Source organism: Rhinoderma darwinii, chromosome 9, assembly GCF_050947455.1.
Source record: "Rhinoderma darwinii isolate aRhiDar2 chromosome 9, aRhiDar2.hap1, whole genome shotgun sequence".
Taxonomy (NCBI): Eukaryota; Metazoa; Chordata; class Amphibia; order Anura; family Rhinodermatidae; genus Rhinoderma; species Rhinoderma darwinii.
Genome location: NC_134695.1, coordinates 10,610,096 through 10,620,999, shown reverse-complemented (window position 1 = coordinate 10,620,999; position 10,904 = coordinate 10,610,096). Strand labels below are relative to the sequence as shown.

The following is a 10,904-nucleotide window of genomic DNA, read 5'->3' as shown; positions in this document are numbered from 1 at the left end:
CGCGTATTGAGGAGGGTATATAAGCGCTGACCACGCTCTGTTCGATCTTTTCGTGGTAATGCAGGTGAGCTGGTCATGAGAGGAGGTGATGGGTATATGGGAAGTTCTGTGTTGTGCCTCCATTTCTTGGCATGCAGGGTTTGTCTGTGCCCATGTGTGTAATGTACGGAGGTAGATGACTTCCGGTGCTATGTCTTCGGTGCCAGCTCTTTTCTGGGCTGGTTCTATCCTCAATCATCGGGACAAGCAATGTGCGGACTCCGCATTGTCTGCTCTGTCGCCGCTTCTTTGTGTATAACGTTATGAGGGCTGATGGTGGTAGCGTGCATGCAGGTGATGTGGCTGCATTGTGTTCTACAGCTTCTATGGATGACTTCAGTAGACTAGACCTGCGGTATATTCTAGTATACTCCCTTTTAATCTGCTGATCTGTTGTCACGAATGGGCTAGGCCTCATGTGGCTTCCGTAGTGACTTGTGACATAGATATGAGTCTTGTGCAATACCTGTGTTTTGCCCCACCCTACCAGCACATTGGAATGGGGTAGACCTATGCATATTAGTATAGTAATGAAGGAGCTGGACTGGTCCACATTCATAAACTGGGTGCATGTCAATCTTACATAGAGTAAAGAAATGGAAGCTCTTCATGGCTGTGTTTGATGCAATGACAGCCCAGTTATCAATTTAAAGTCTGTCACCAGATTATAAATGCCCTGTCTCCTACATAATCTGATTGGTGCTGTAATGTAGATAATAGCAGTGGTTTTTATTTTGAAACGATCGTTTTTGAGAAAACTAAGAGCAATTTTAGACTTGTGCTAATTCGTTTTAGACTGGGTGTGTCTTAACTTTTTACCAACTGGGCGTTGTACAGAGGAGGGTATGATCATACACTTCTCATTTTTCCAGCCCAGCTTCTTTCACTGCACAATCACGAACAATGAGAAGTGTGTGTGTGACACTGGTCAGTGTCATACACTCCTCTGTACAACGCCCAGTTGGTAAAAAGTAAAGACACACCCAGGTGTCTAAAACGAATTAGTATAAGTCTAAAATTGCTCTTAATTTGCTCAAAAATGATCGTTTTTCAAAATAAAATACTTATCTACATTACAGCGCCGATCAGATTATGTAGGAGATGGGGCACTTATAATGTGGTGACAGACTCTTTAAGGCACCCTTGTGTCCTGGAACAAGTAGCGCAAGGGCTTCATAAATCTGGCATTTGTCCTGAATGCCCTTTTATTATGTGGTGTGCATAAACTATGTAATGTGTCAGAGTTCTAGTCTGTATGTAGACCCTTACTTCCCTGGATCATCTCTGCAGGTGGTCATAGAATTTAGTGTACTCTATTAGGCTAATATTGTTTGGTTAAGCTGTAGAACCTCGTGATGTGGTGGTTGACAGTCGTCTGCTTTTGCCTGTGCTGTGTATCCTAACTTATGCTATCTTTCAGCTTCTTTGAGGAGAGAGATCTACGTGTTTCTGTTGGAGGTGTCAAACTACAAATACCGATGTGAATGCACCAAATCGGGATGAAGACTGAGGAATCTTGGTTTGTATGCTTGGATTTAGTGTAGTGGATAGACCCCTTGGTATTGCAAAGTGCGTTATCTGGTCATGATTTAGATACTATACAGGCGATCAGCTGTAGGTGGGGGTAAGTTACTGTGTATTTAACATCGAAATGCAAGTCTCGTGTGTACCTGTTAAGAGAGCCTCCTATATGGCCAAATAGTAATGCTGCTTTGTTTACACGGACAGACCATGGCATTATGTGTGCAGGCTGTTAAAGGGGTTTTCCAGCTTCTGATGATCCGTACATGATCTAAAAGGGTCTGACACCTGGACCCCGCACAGATCAGCTGGTCTGGTGCCTCCGTGCACCGGATGTACAAGCCAGAAGCAATTGGCTCCGGCGACGGAATAGCAGCTGTACTGCAGATCTGCTCTTAAAGAGGCTCTGTCACCAGATTTTGCAACCCCTATCTGCTATTGCAGCAGATCGGCGCTGCAATGTAGATTACAGTAACGTTTTTAGTTTCAAAAAACGTGCATTTTTGGCCAAGTTATGACCATTTTTGTAGTTATGCAAATGAGGCTTGCAAAAGTCCAAGTGGGCGTGTATTATGTGAGTACATCGGGGCGTTTTTAATACTTTTACTAGCTGGGCGTTCTGATGAGAAGTATCATCCACTTCTCTTCAGAACGCCCAGCTTCTGGCAGTGCAGACACAGAGCGTGTTCTCGAGAGATCACGCTGTGACGTCACTCACAGGTCCTGCATCGTGTCAGACGAGCGAGGACACATCGGCACCAGAGGCTACAGATGATTCTGCAGCAGCATCGGCGTTTGCAGGTAAATCGATGTAGCTACTTACCTGCAAATGCTGATGCTGCTGCAGAATCAACTGTAGCCTCTGGTGCCGACACGATGCAGGACCTGTGAGTGACGTCACAGATCTGCACTGCCAGAAGCTGGGCGTTGTGAAGAGAAGTGGATGATACTTCTCATCAGAACGCCCTGTTAGTAAAAGTAAACACGCCCCGATGTACGCACATAATACACGCCCAGTTGTACTTTTACTGTAAACACGCCCAGTTGTACTTTTGCAAGCCTCATTTACATAAATACAAAAATGGTCATAACTTGGCCAAAAATGCTCGTTTTTAAAAATAAAAACGTTACTGTAATCTACATTGCAGCGCCGATCTGCTGCAATAGCAGATAGGGGTTGCAAAATCTGGTGACAGAGCCTCTAAGTGAATAGGAGCAGACAAGCAGTACTGCAGCATGGCCGCTATGTACAGAGCCAATAGTTTCCTTGCTCCTTTCATAGCATTATGTGCCACAACATCTGGTGCCCACAGGCCACTGGAGCAGCTTATCGGTGCAGGGGTCTGGGTGTTGGACCCACACCGATGACATACTGATGACCTAACCGGTGGATAGGTCAGAACTTGGACAACCCCTTTAACATCTGTGTTGAGGCTTCTGTTGCCTGATGGAACCCTTTGACAAGCAGCCTTTGATTTGTTTTGGTAGGGGCAGCAGTGCGAGAGTTTTCTAAACATTGTATTCACACCCTTTGGCTTAAAGAGGCTGTCACCAGATTATAAGTGCCCTGTCTCCTACATAATGTGATTGGCACTGTAATGTAGGTGACAGCAGTGGTTTTTTATTTTCAAAAACAATCATTTTTGAGCATGTTATGAGCAATTTTGTATGTATGCTAATGAGTTTCTTAATGACCAACTGGGTGTCTTTTTACTTTTGGCCAAGTGGGCGTTGTAAAGAGGAGTGTATGAGGCTGACCAGTCAATGTCCTACACTTCTCATTGTTCCAGCCCAGTGTGATCCCCACAGCAGTGTGATTGTGCAGTGAATGAAGCTGGGCTGGAACAATGAAGTGTATGTTGATTGGTCAGCGTCATACACTCCTCTGTACAATGCCCAGTTGGTCATTAGGAAACTCATTAGCATAAATCTAAAATTGCTCATAACTTGCTCAAAAATGATTGTGTTTAAAAATAAAAACCACTGCTATCTACATTACAGCGCCAATCAGATTATGTAGGAGACAGGGCACTTATAATCTGGTGACAGAGTCTCTTTAAAGCATTGCTGAATCTGCCCCAATGTTATCTAATTCTGGCATAAAACAGCTGTAGTAATTAATGTTAGTATGACATTTAATGCAACCTTACTCGCACAGTAATTTAAATCAAAGCCTAGAATATCTGACAGGTCAGTTATTTGATAATCTTCATTTCTGTGTACTTTCCCATACCACTGTTTTAGTGTGTTGCAGGTATACATCTAATGAAAAAATTCCCCATAGTTATCCTATACCCTCCCTATTTTGCTCAGGAATATACAGACACCATAAAACAGGCTTTGCTATATGGATTCTTAAAAGGAAAGGTTTCATGAATTATTATTTTAATGAAGTTGTGTTTTTTTATGTAAAATTATATTTACTACCTTTTTTTTTTTAACACTTGCATTACTGGGGGCTGCCATGTTTTATTTAATCCGTGTATGTCTCCTAATGACTGATGCACACACATGGCTCATGCAGCTTTGTGTACCACCCGATGTGTATAAAAGATGGCCGGACCATTGTACTGAACAAACACTTTTACACTTTGTCTCATTTCCTCATAGATTGTAAGCTCTTGAGAGCAGGGTCCTGAATACTCCTGTCTGAATTGTAAATTAGCATTGTCACGATGTAATGTCTGTTTCTGTTCCCTCCAAATTGTAAAGTGCTGTGTAATATGATTGGCGCTATATAAATAAAGATTATTATTATTATTATTATAGGACGTGTGTTTATTTACAAGTGTAAAAAAAGTGTATATACCAACATTGCACTTTACCAATTATGTAAATAAAGCGTAAACTGTTTTTTGAGGTGGAGTTTGCCCAAAAACCACATCAAATAGTGTGAACCTATCAATTGAAAAGTCATTCACTTCACTTTCATCCTTAGCCTTTTGGTGTGTCCTATAGCTTCTACCAGCTGCGAAGTAAAAGCTCTCCCAAAATGGTAGTTGGACGAAGCTTAACAATTTGAAGACACCTTTTCCTGGCTTGTAGCCAAAAATAGGGAGGGGAGATCCCCTCCCACATTTACAGCAGCGGAGTCAGGTTTCTTTCCCTTCACCTTGCTGTAATCCTGTGAAGTGCTCCCTCTGGTGGCCAACATAAGGAAACTTGTCAAATTATTTAATACTTCCCACCATGTGGAAGAAAAAAAGAAACCTGCAACAAAACTTAATATAAAAATTTACTTAATGTCCATTAAGTTTGCAACGTAGTACTTTTAAATTGAAAAAATACATACTTAAAGGAACAGTTTCATCACAAATTATTTTTTTATATGTTAAAGATGTTAGTGCTTTATTAAACGTTTATATTCATTTGTGTGTTTTACTTTATCTTATTTTTACACTTTATCTTCCCTATGGGGGCTGCCATTTTTTGTTCCATTTCTGTGTGTGTCGATTAACGACACATACAGACATGGAATACGGCAGCCACAGTCCCATAGGGACTGCGAACGGCTCCCGTCCCATTGACTTCAGTGTACGGCGTCTATGTGGGAACTGCGCATGCGCCGCTCCCACACAGTCCAATTCGAAATTAGCACCATTTTCCTGTGGACCGGAAGTCGCGGCCGGACAGTAATACTACTTCCGGTCGCGGCTTCCGGATTTGTGCTCTTGGACCAGCGGCAGCGGACGGGCCGGAGGGAGCCGCGGCGGCAGGAGCAGGTAAGAGATTTCAATGTATGTTCGTGTTTGTGTGTGTTTACTACTGTATGTAAACCTACTACACTGTTAGCTCAAAAAATGGCGACAGTGTAGGAGGTTACACCGTTCAAACCCCTCGTTTATCCCGGCACTAGCCAGGATAAAGGAGGGGGGGATGCTGAGAGCTCACTAGAGCGAGGGCTTTTAACCCAATGTTGCAATGCTGCCATTTTGGGAATAGCTCCATCTAGTGACCAAAAATGGGTAGTATTATAAATTAGAATTAATTTATAATATTTCCTGACTTGTGAAAAAAATTTGAACAATGTTTAATCACCCACACACTAAATGTTTAATTTTTAAAAAAAAAACATGTTTTTCTGGCAACACATTCCCTTTAAAGGGAATGTGATGCTAGAGAAAAATGTGTTTTTTTTTTTTTGTTTTTTTTTTTTTAGCTAAACAATTAGTGTATAGGTCATTAAACATTGTTCTAATTTTTTTCACGAGTCAGGAAATATTATAAATTAGATTCTAATTTATAATTTTACCCAGTGCTGGTCACTAGATGGAGCAATTCCCAAAATTGCAGCATTGCATGTGGTAAAGCAACCACATTGCTTTATGCTGCAAAATTTGAGAACTCACTCGCTCTAGTGAGCTCTCAGAATCCCCCCCTCCTTTTATCCTGGCTAGTGCCGGGAGAAACAAGGATTGAACGGTCAAACCTCCTACACTGTGTCGCCATTTTTTGAGCTAACACAGTGTAGTAGGTTTACATACACGAGTAAACACACAGTAAAACACGTACATACACAGAAATAACTTACCTGCTCCAGTTGCCGCCGGTCCGTCTGCTACCGCCGCTCCAAGTGCACAAGTCCGGAAGCCGCGACCGGAAGTAGTATCTTACTGTCCGGCCGCGACTTCCGGTCTACAGGAAAATGGTGCCGGACGGCGCACAGTTCAACTTGGACTGTGTGAGCGGCGCATGCGCCGTTCCCACACAGACAGTGTACATTATAGTGGATGGAACGGGCCCCGTTCGCATTCACTATGGGACTGTAGCTGCCGTATTCCATGTCTGTATGTGTCGTTAATCGACAGGAATGGAAAAAAAAAATGGCAGCCCCATATGGAAGAAAGTTCAAAAATAAAAAGTAAAACACAAATAAATAAGTTTTTAATAAAACACATCAAACTGATGTAAAAAAAAAATTCCCTGTGACACTGTTCCTTTAATGCCTGTTTGTATACAACTATATTTTATCTTAATACTATAGTGGATTCTAATTGTAATAACCATTCTGTAACTAGGGCTTTTGTTTTTTCAGATTATTCACTGCTAAACCTAAGTTAGATTTTGGATGGAGTTTAATAGACTTTGAAAAAAATTTGACCCCAATCTGATCTTGGGGCAATTTCAAAGCAAGTGTAAGGGCTGGTTTAGAGTTTGATGCAGGAAACGCACCAAAAAATGGCCAGAAATGCCTCCCATTGATGTCAATGGGAGACGGAGGCGGTTTTCCCGTGAGTGGGAAAAAGCAACATGCCTTATCTCTGAGTTTACATCTGACTTCACATCAATGGGAGGCAGAGGAAGCGTTTTGCCCACGGTGCTCAATGGCTGCAGAAGAAATGCAGCACTCTGCCACAAAATTCCAGACCATTTTGAGGCAGTTTAAAATTACTCCTGACAGCACAAAGTGGATGTCAGCGGGGATGAGCAAGGACTGCTCACATGAACTCTTGGTAGGCTGTACATGCACTCCTTACAGCCTGCAATGCATGCAGGAAAAAGTATCAGAAGGAAACGTTAACACCTTCCTGACATGCTGCATCGGTACGCCATGGAAAGCATTGACTACCCGCCTTTGGCTGTACCCATACGCCAAATGTTTGGCACCGGCTCAGAAGCTGAGTCGGTATCATCGTCGGATCTCAGCTGTATCTTACAGCTGACATCCAACTGTAAGGGCGGGGACCGAAATTAGCTTCGATTCCTGCCATTAACCCCTAAAGTTCAGCGCTCAAACTTGTTCGCTGCAAAAAAGGTGTTTGCAGCTCATTGGAACCCCAGCAATGAAATCTGGTGGCTGCAATGGCAACCGGAGGCCTAATACTGGCCTCCCGGTCTGCCTAGCACGGAAACCGGTCAAGATCCACCCGGGGGTGGAGCCTGATCGGCTGCCGGCAAGATGGCGCCGGGTCAGGATCTGATTCTGTCAGGTCCGTATTTCACACCGAATAACCACCTCTGTAAATTGAAAGCTGAAGGCATGCCTGGAGAGAAGTACACCACACAGATGTTTGGTACAGCTTCCCTCTGTCAGGAGGAAGACTGAAAACTTTTTATTCAGAACAAAGACACATGCCTCCGCCCCAGAGATGTGGGAGTGCCCAATCCCCCACCAGTTTCTCAGACTCACTCTTCTTGCATTCCAGGCGGCGGTGTCTTCCATAGGTGTGTCCGACATGAACAAAGAACATGTTATATATATCAGTATATTACACAAAGAACTGAAATGTATATACATATGTGTGAGGATAATATTTTTCAAACAATATACATGGTAATGATCCCTGACAATTTGGCGTCGGCTGTATGTTACAGCTGACGTCCACCTGTAACGGCAGGAACCGGAGCTAGCGCCGATCCCTGCCATTAACCCCTTCGATGCAGCAATCGAAAGCGATTGCTGCATCTTAGCGGTTACTAGCAGATCGCCAGCCCTGACAAGCAATCGGGACTGGTGACTGCTGCTATGGCAACAGGATGATACAATGGTCTCCTCTGCCATTACGGAAGCCGATTAGGCCCCGCGGGGAGGCGTAACCTAATCTGCTTGCTGTCAGTGAATAACTGACAATCTAATACATTGCACTACGTAGGAAGTGCAATGTATTAGAAAAAAAATAAAGCTGACAGCTGGACCTTTAAGTCCCCTAGTGGGACTTGAGAAAAAGTATAAAAAAAAGTGAAAAAAAATAAGTTTGAAAACAATAAGTTGCAAGTAATAAAATAAGAGTAAAAAGGGGATTGCGTTTTATCAAGTCCTTTTATTGAAAAAAATAAATAATGAACCATATGTATTTGGTATCACAGCGACTGTAACAACCTGAGGTATCAAAATATTATATTTATTGCACGCGGTGAACTGCATAAAAAAAACGTAAAAAACTATACCAGAGTTTCTGGTCACTTTGACCTATAAATATTGGAATAAAAAAAATTATCAAAAAGTCGCACGTATTCCAAAAATGGTACCGATTAAAAACTATAGCTCGTCTTGCAAAAAACAAGCCCTCATACTGCTGCGTCGACTAAAAAAATTATGGTTCTCAACTTGGCGACAGAAAAAATACTTTATTTTTACAAAGGTAGTTTTATTGTGCAAAAAGTTGCAAAACAAAGTCCTATAAAATCGGTATCGCCGGAATCGTACTGACCCCATTACTGACATGTAATAACGCTTGGTGAACGCTGTATAAATAAAACTATGCCAGAGTTGCGGTTTTTTGTTTACCTGGCCTCCCAAAAAATAGGGTAAAAAGTGATCAAAAAGTCGCATGTACCCCAAAATGGTACCAATAATAACTACAGCTCGTCCCGCCAAAAAAAAGCCCTCATACAACTACGTCTATGAAAAAATAGTTATGGCTCCAATAAGTCAGGAAATAAAAAATATGCAGTTGTCTGAAGAGGCGATTTATCAAGGACCTAAAATTAGGGAATCAGGAAAGGGAGGGCCCAAACATGTCCGCTAGAAGCGACGGTGCTCGTATTCTACCAGGACAACACTTTCCCAGCAAAATTCCCCAAACTGCAAAGGTGCGGAGTGTGGACCACAAGGGGCGTAAGAAAGGACGACATATATCAGTGCGACACCGGCCTGTGCAGAAAGGATTGCTTCACAGCGTAACACACATCTATGGATAATTTTATTGTTTGTTTTTTTTACCCCATTATTTACCACCTGACTATGCCCCTGATGTACTCTGCCCAGCTTACATGTACCCCCACATTATAAGTGGAAACACCAGCAATACTCAAACAAAACTACTGCCAAGCAATATCTGCTCTCCAAAAGCCAAATGGTGCTCCCTTCGTTCTGAACCCTACAGCGTGCCCAAACAGCAGTTTCCTTCCAGATATATGGCATCGCCATACCCGGGAGAACCCTTTTAACGATTTTTGGGGTATGTCTCCAGTGGCATAAGCTGGGCATGACATATTTGCCACTGAAATGGCATATCTAGGGAAAAATATACATTTTTAATTTGCACCATCCGCAGCGCATTGGAAAGACCTCACTACACCCCTTAGTGACCACCAATACGCCTTTTTACGTCGGTCACTAAGGGGCCTAAGGCTAGGCTGACGACTTTTTACGTTCGTCTAGCCTAAGTCCTGCACGGGTCTCCCGTGCAGCCAGGAGTCGGGGCTCTGCTGTCTAATGACAGCTGAGCTCCTGCTCCAACGCCCGCGATCGAAGTTTACTTCCGCAGCCATTTAACCCGTTAAATGCCGCCGTCAATAGCGACCGCGGCGTTTAACTTTGTTTACAGAGGGAGTGCGCTCCCTCTGTCACCCATCGGCGGCCCGCGAATGCAATCGCGGGTCTCCGATGGGCTGTCATGGCAGCCGGGGGCTTGATAAAAGCCCCCAGGTCTGCCCTGGACATATGCCTGTTAGGACGCGCCGGAGGCACGTCCTAACAGATTGCCTGTCAGATTTACACTGACAGGCAATAATGCTCTGGTATACGAAGTATACCAAAGCATTATAGCAGCGATCGGATGATCGCACAGTAAAGTCCCCTAGTGGGACTAATAAAATAAGTCATCAAAGTGAAATAAAGATTATTAATAAAAAGTACAGTAAAACAAATAAATAAAACCTTTTTTTTCCATATAAAGTGATTTTATTTAGTAAAAGTGTAAAAAAAACACATGTGGTATCGCCGTGACCGTAATGACTCCATTAATAAAGTTAATATGTAATTTAAACCGCAAGGTGAACACCGTAAAAAAAAGAAACGCAAAAAACAATGGCGAAATTGACATTTTTTTCCATTGCCCCCCAAAAAAGTCATAATAAAAATGAATCAAGAAGTCCCATGCACCCCAAAACAGTACCATTCAAAACTACGTCTTGTCCCTCAGAAAACAAGCACAAAAAATCACTACATTGATGGAAAAATAAAAAAATTACGGCTCTTGCAAAGCAATGATGCAAAAACAAATAATTTTAGTTCAAAAGTGTTTATATTGTGCAAAAGTCGTAAAACATAAAAAAACCTCTACATATGTGGTATCGCCGTAATCGTACCGACCCATAGAATAAAGGTAACATGTTATTTACGTCGCATAGTGAACGGCGTCAATTTAAAAACGCATAGAACAATGGCGGAATTTCAGGTTTTTTTTATAATCCCCCCCAAAAAGGTTAATAAAAGTTAATCTAAAAATTATATGTACCCTAAAATGGTGCTATTAAAAAGTACAACTAATCCCGCAAAAAACAAGTCCTCATACAGCTATGTAGACGAAAAAATAAAAACGTTATAGCTCTTTGAATGCAACTATAGAAAAACGAATAAAATAGCTTGGTCATTAGGGCCTAAAATGGGCTGGTCACTA

At 42.4% G+C, this 10,904-nt stretch overlaps 1 long non-coding RNA gene and 1 other non-coding gene across 2 annotated transcripts in view; both read left to right on the top strand.

The window, feature by feature from the left end:
• The first annotated feature begins 116 nt into the window (after window positions 1-116).
• Window positions 117-248, top strand: LOC142661338 (small nucleolar RNA SNORA57). The gene has a single exon (XR_012850704.1). It is a non-coding gene; the product is annotated as a small nucleolar RNA SNORA57 (small nucleolar RNA).
• Window positions 249-1,142: 894 nt separating this feature from the next.
• LOC142660255 (uncharacterized) overlaps window positions 1,143-10,904 on the top strand; it is a 67,479-nt gene continuing 57,717 nt past the window's right edge. The window contains exon 1 of the long non-coding RNA XR_012850440.1: window positions 1,143-1,663. This is a non-coding gene — a long non-coding RNA (uncharacterized LOC142660255). The remainder of the gene's footprint in view (window positions 1,664-10,904) is intronic.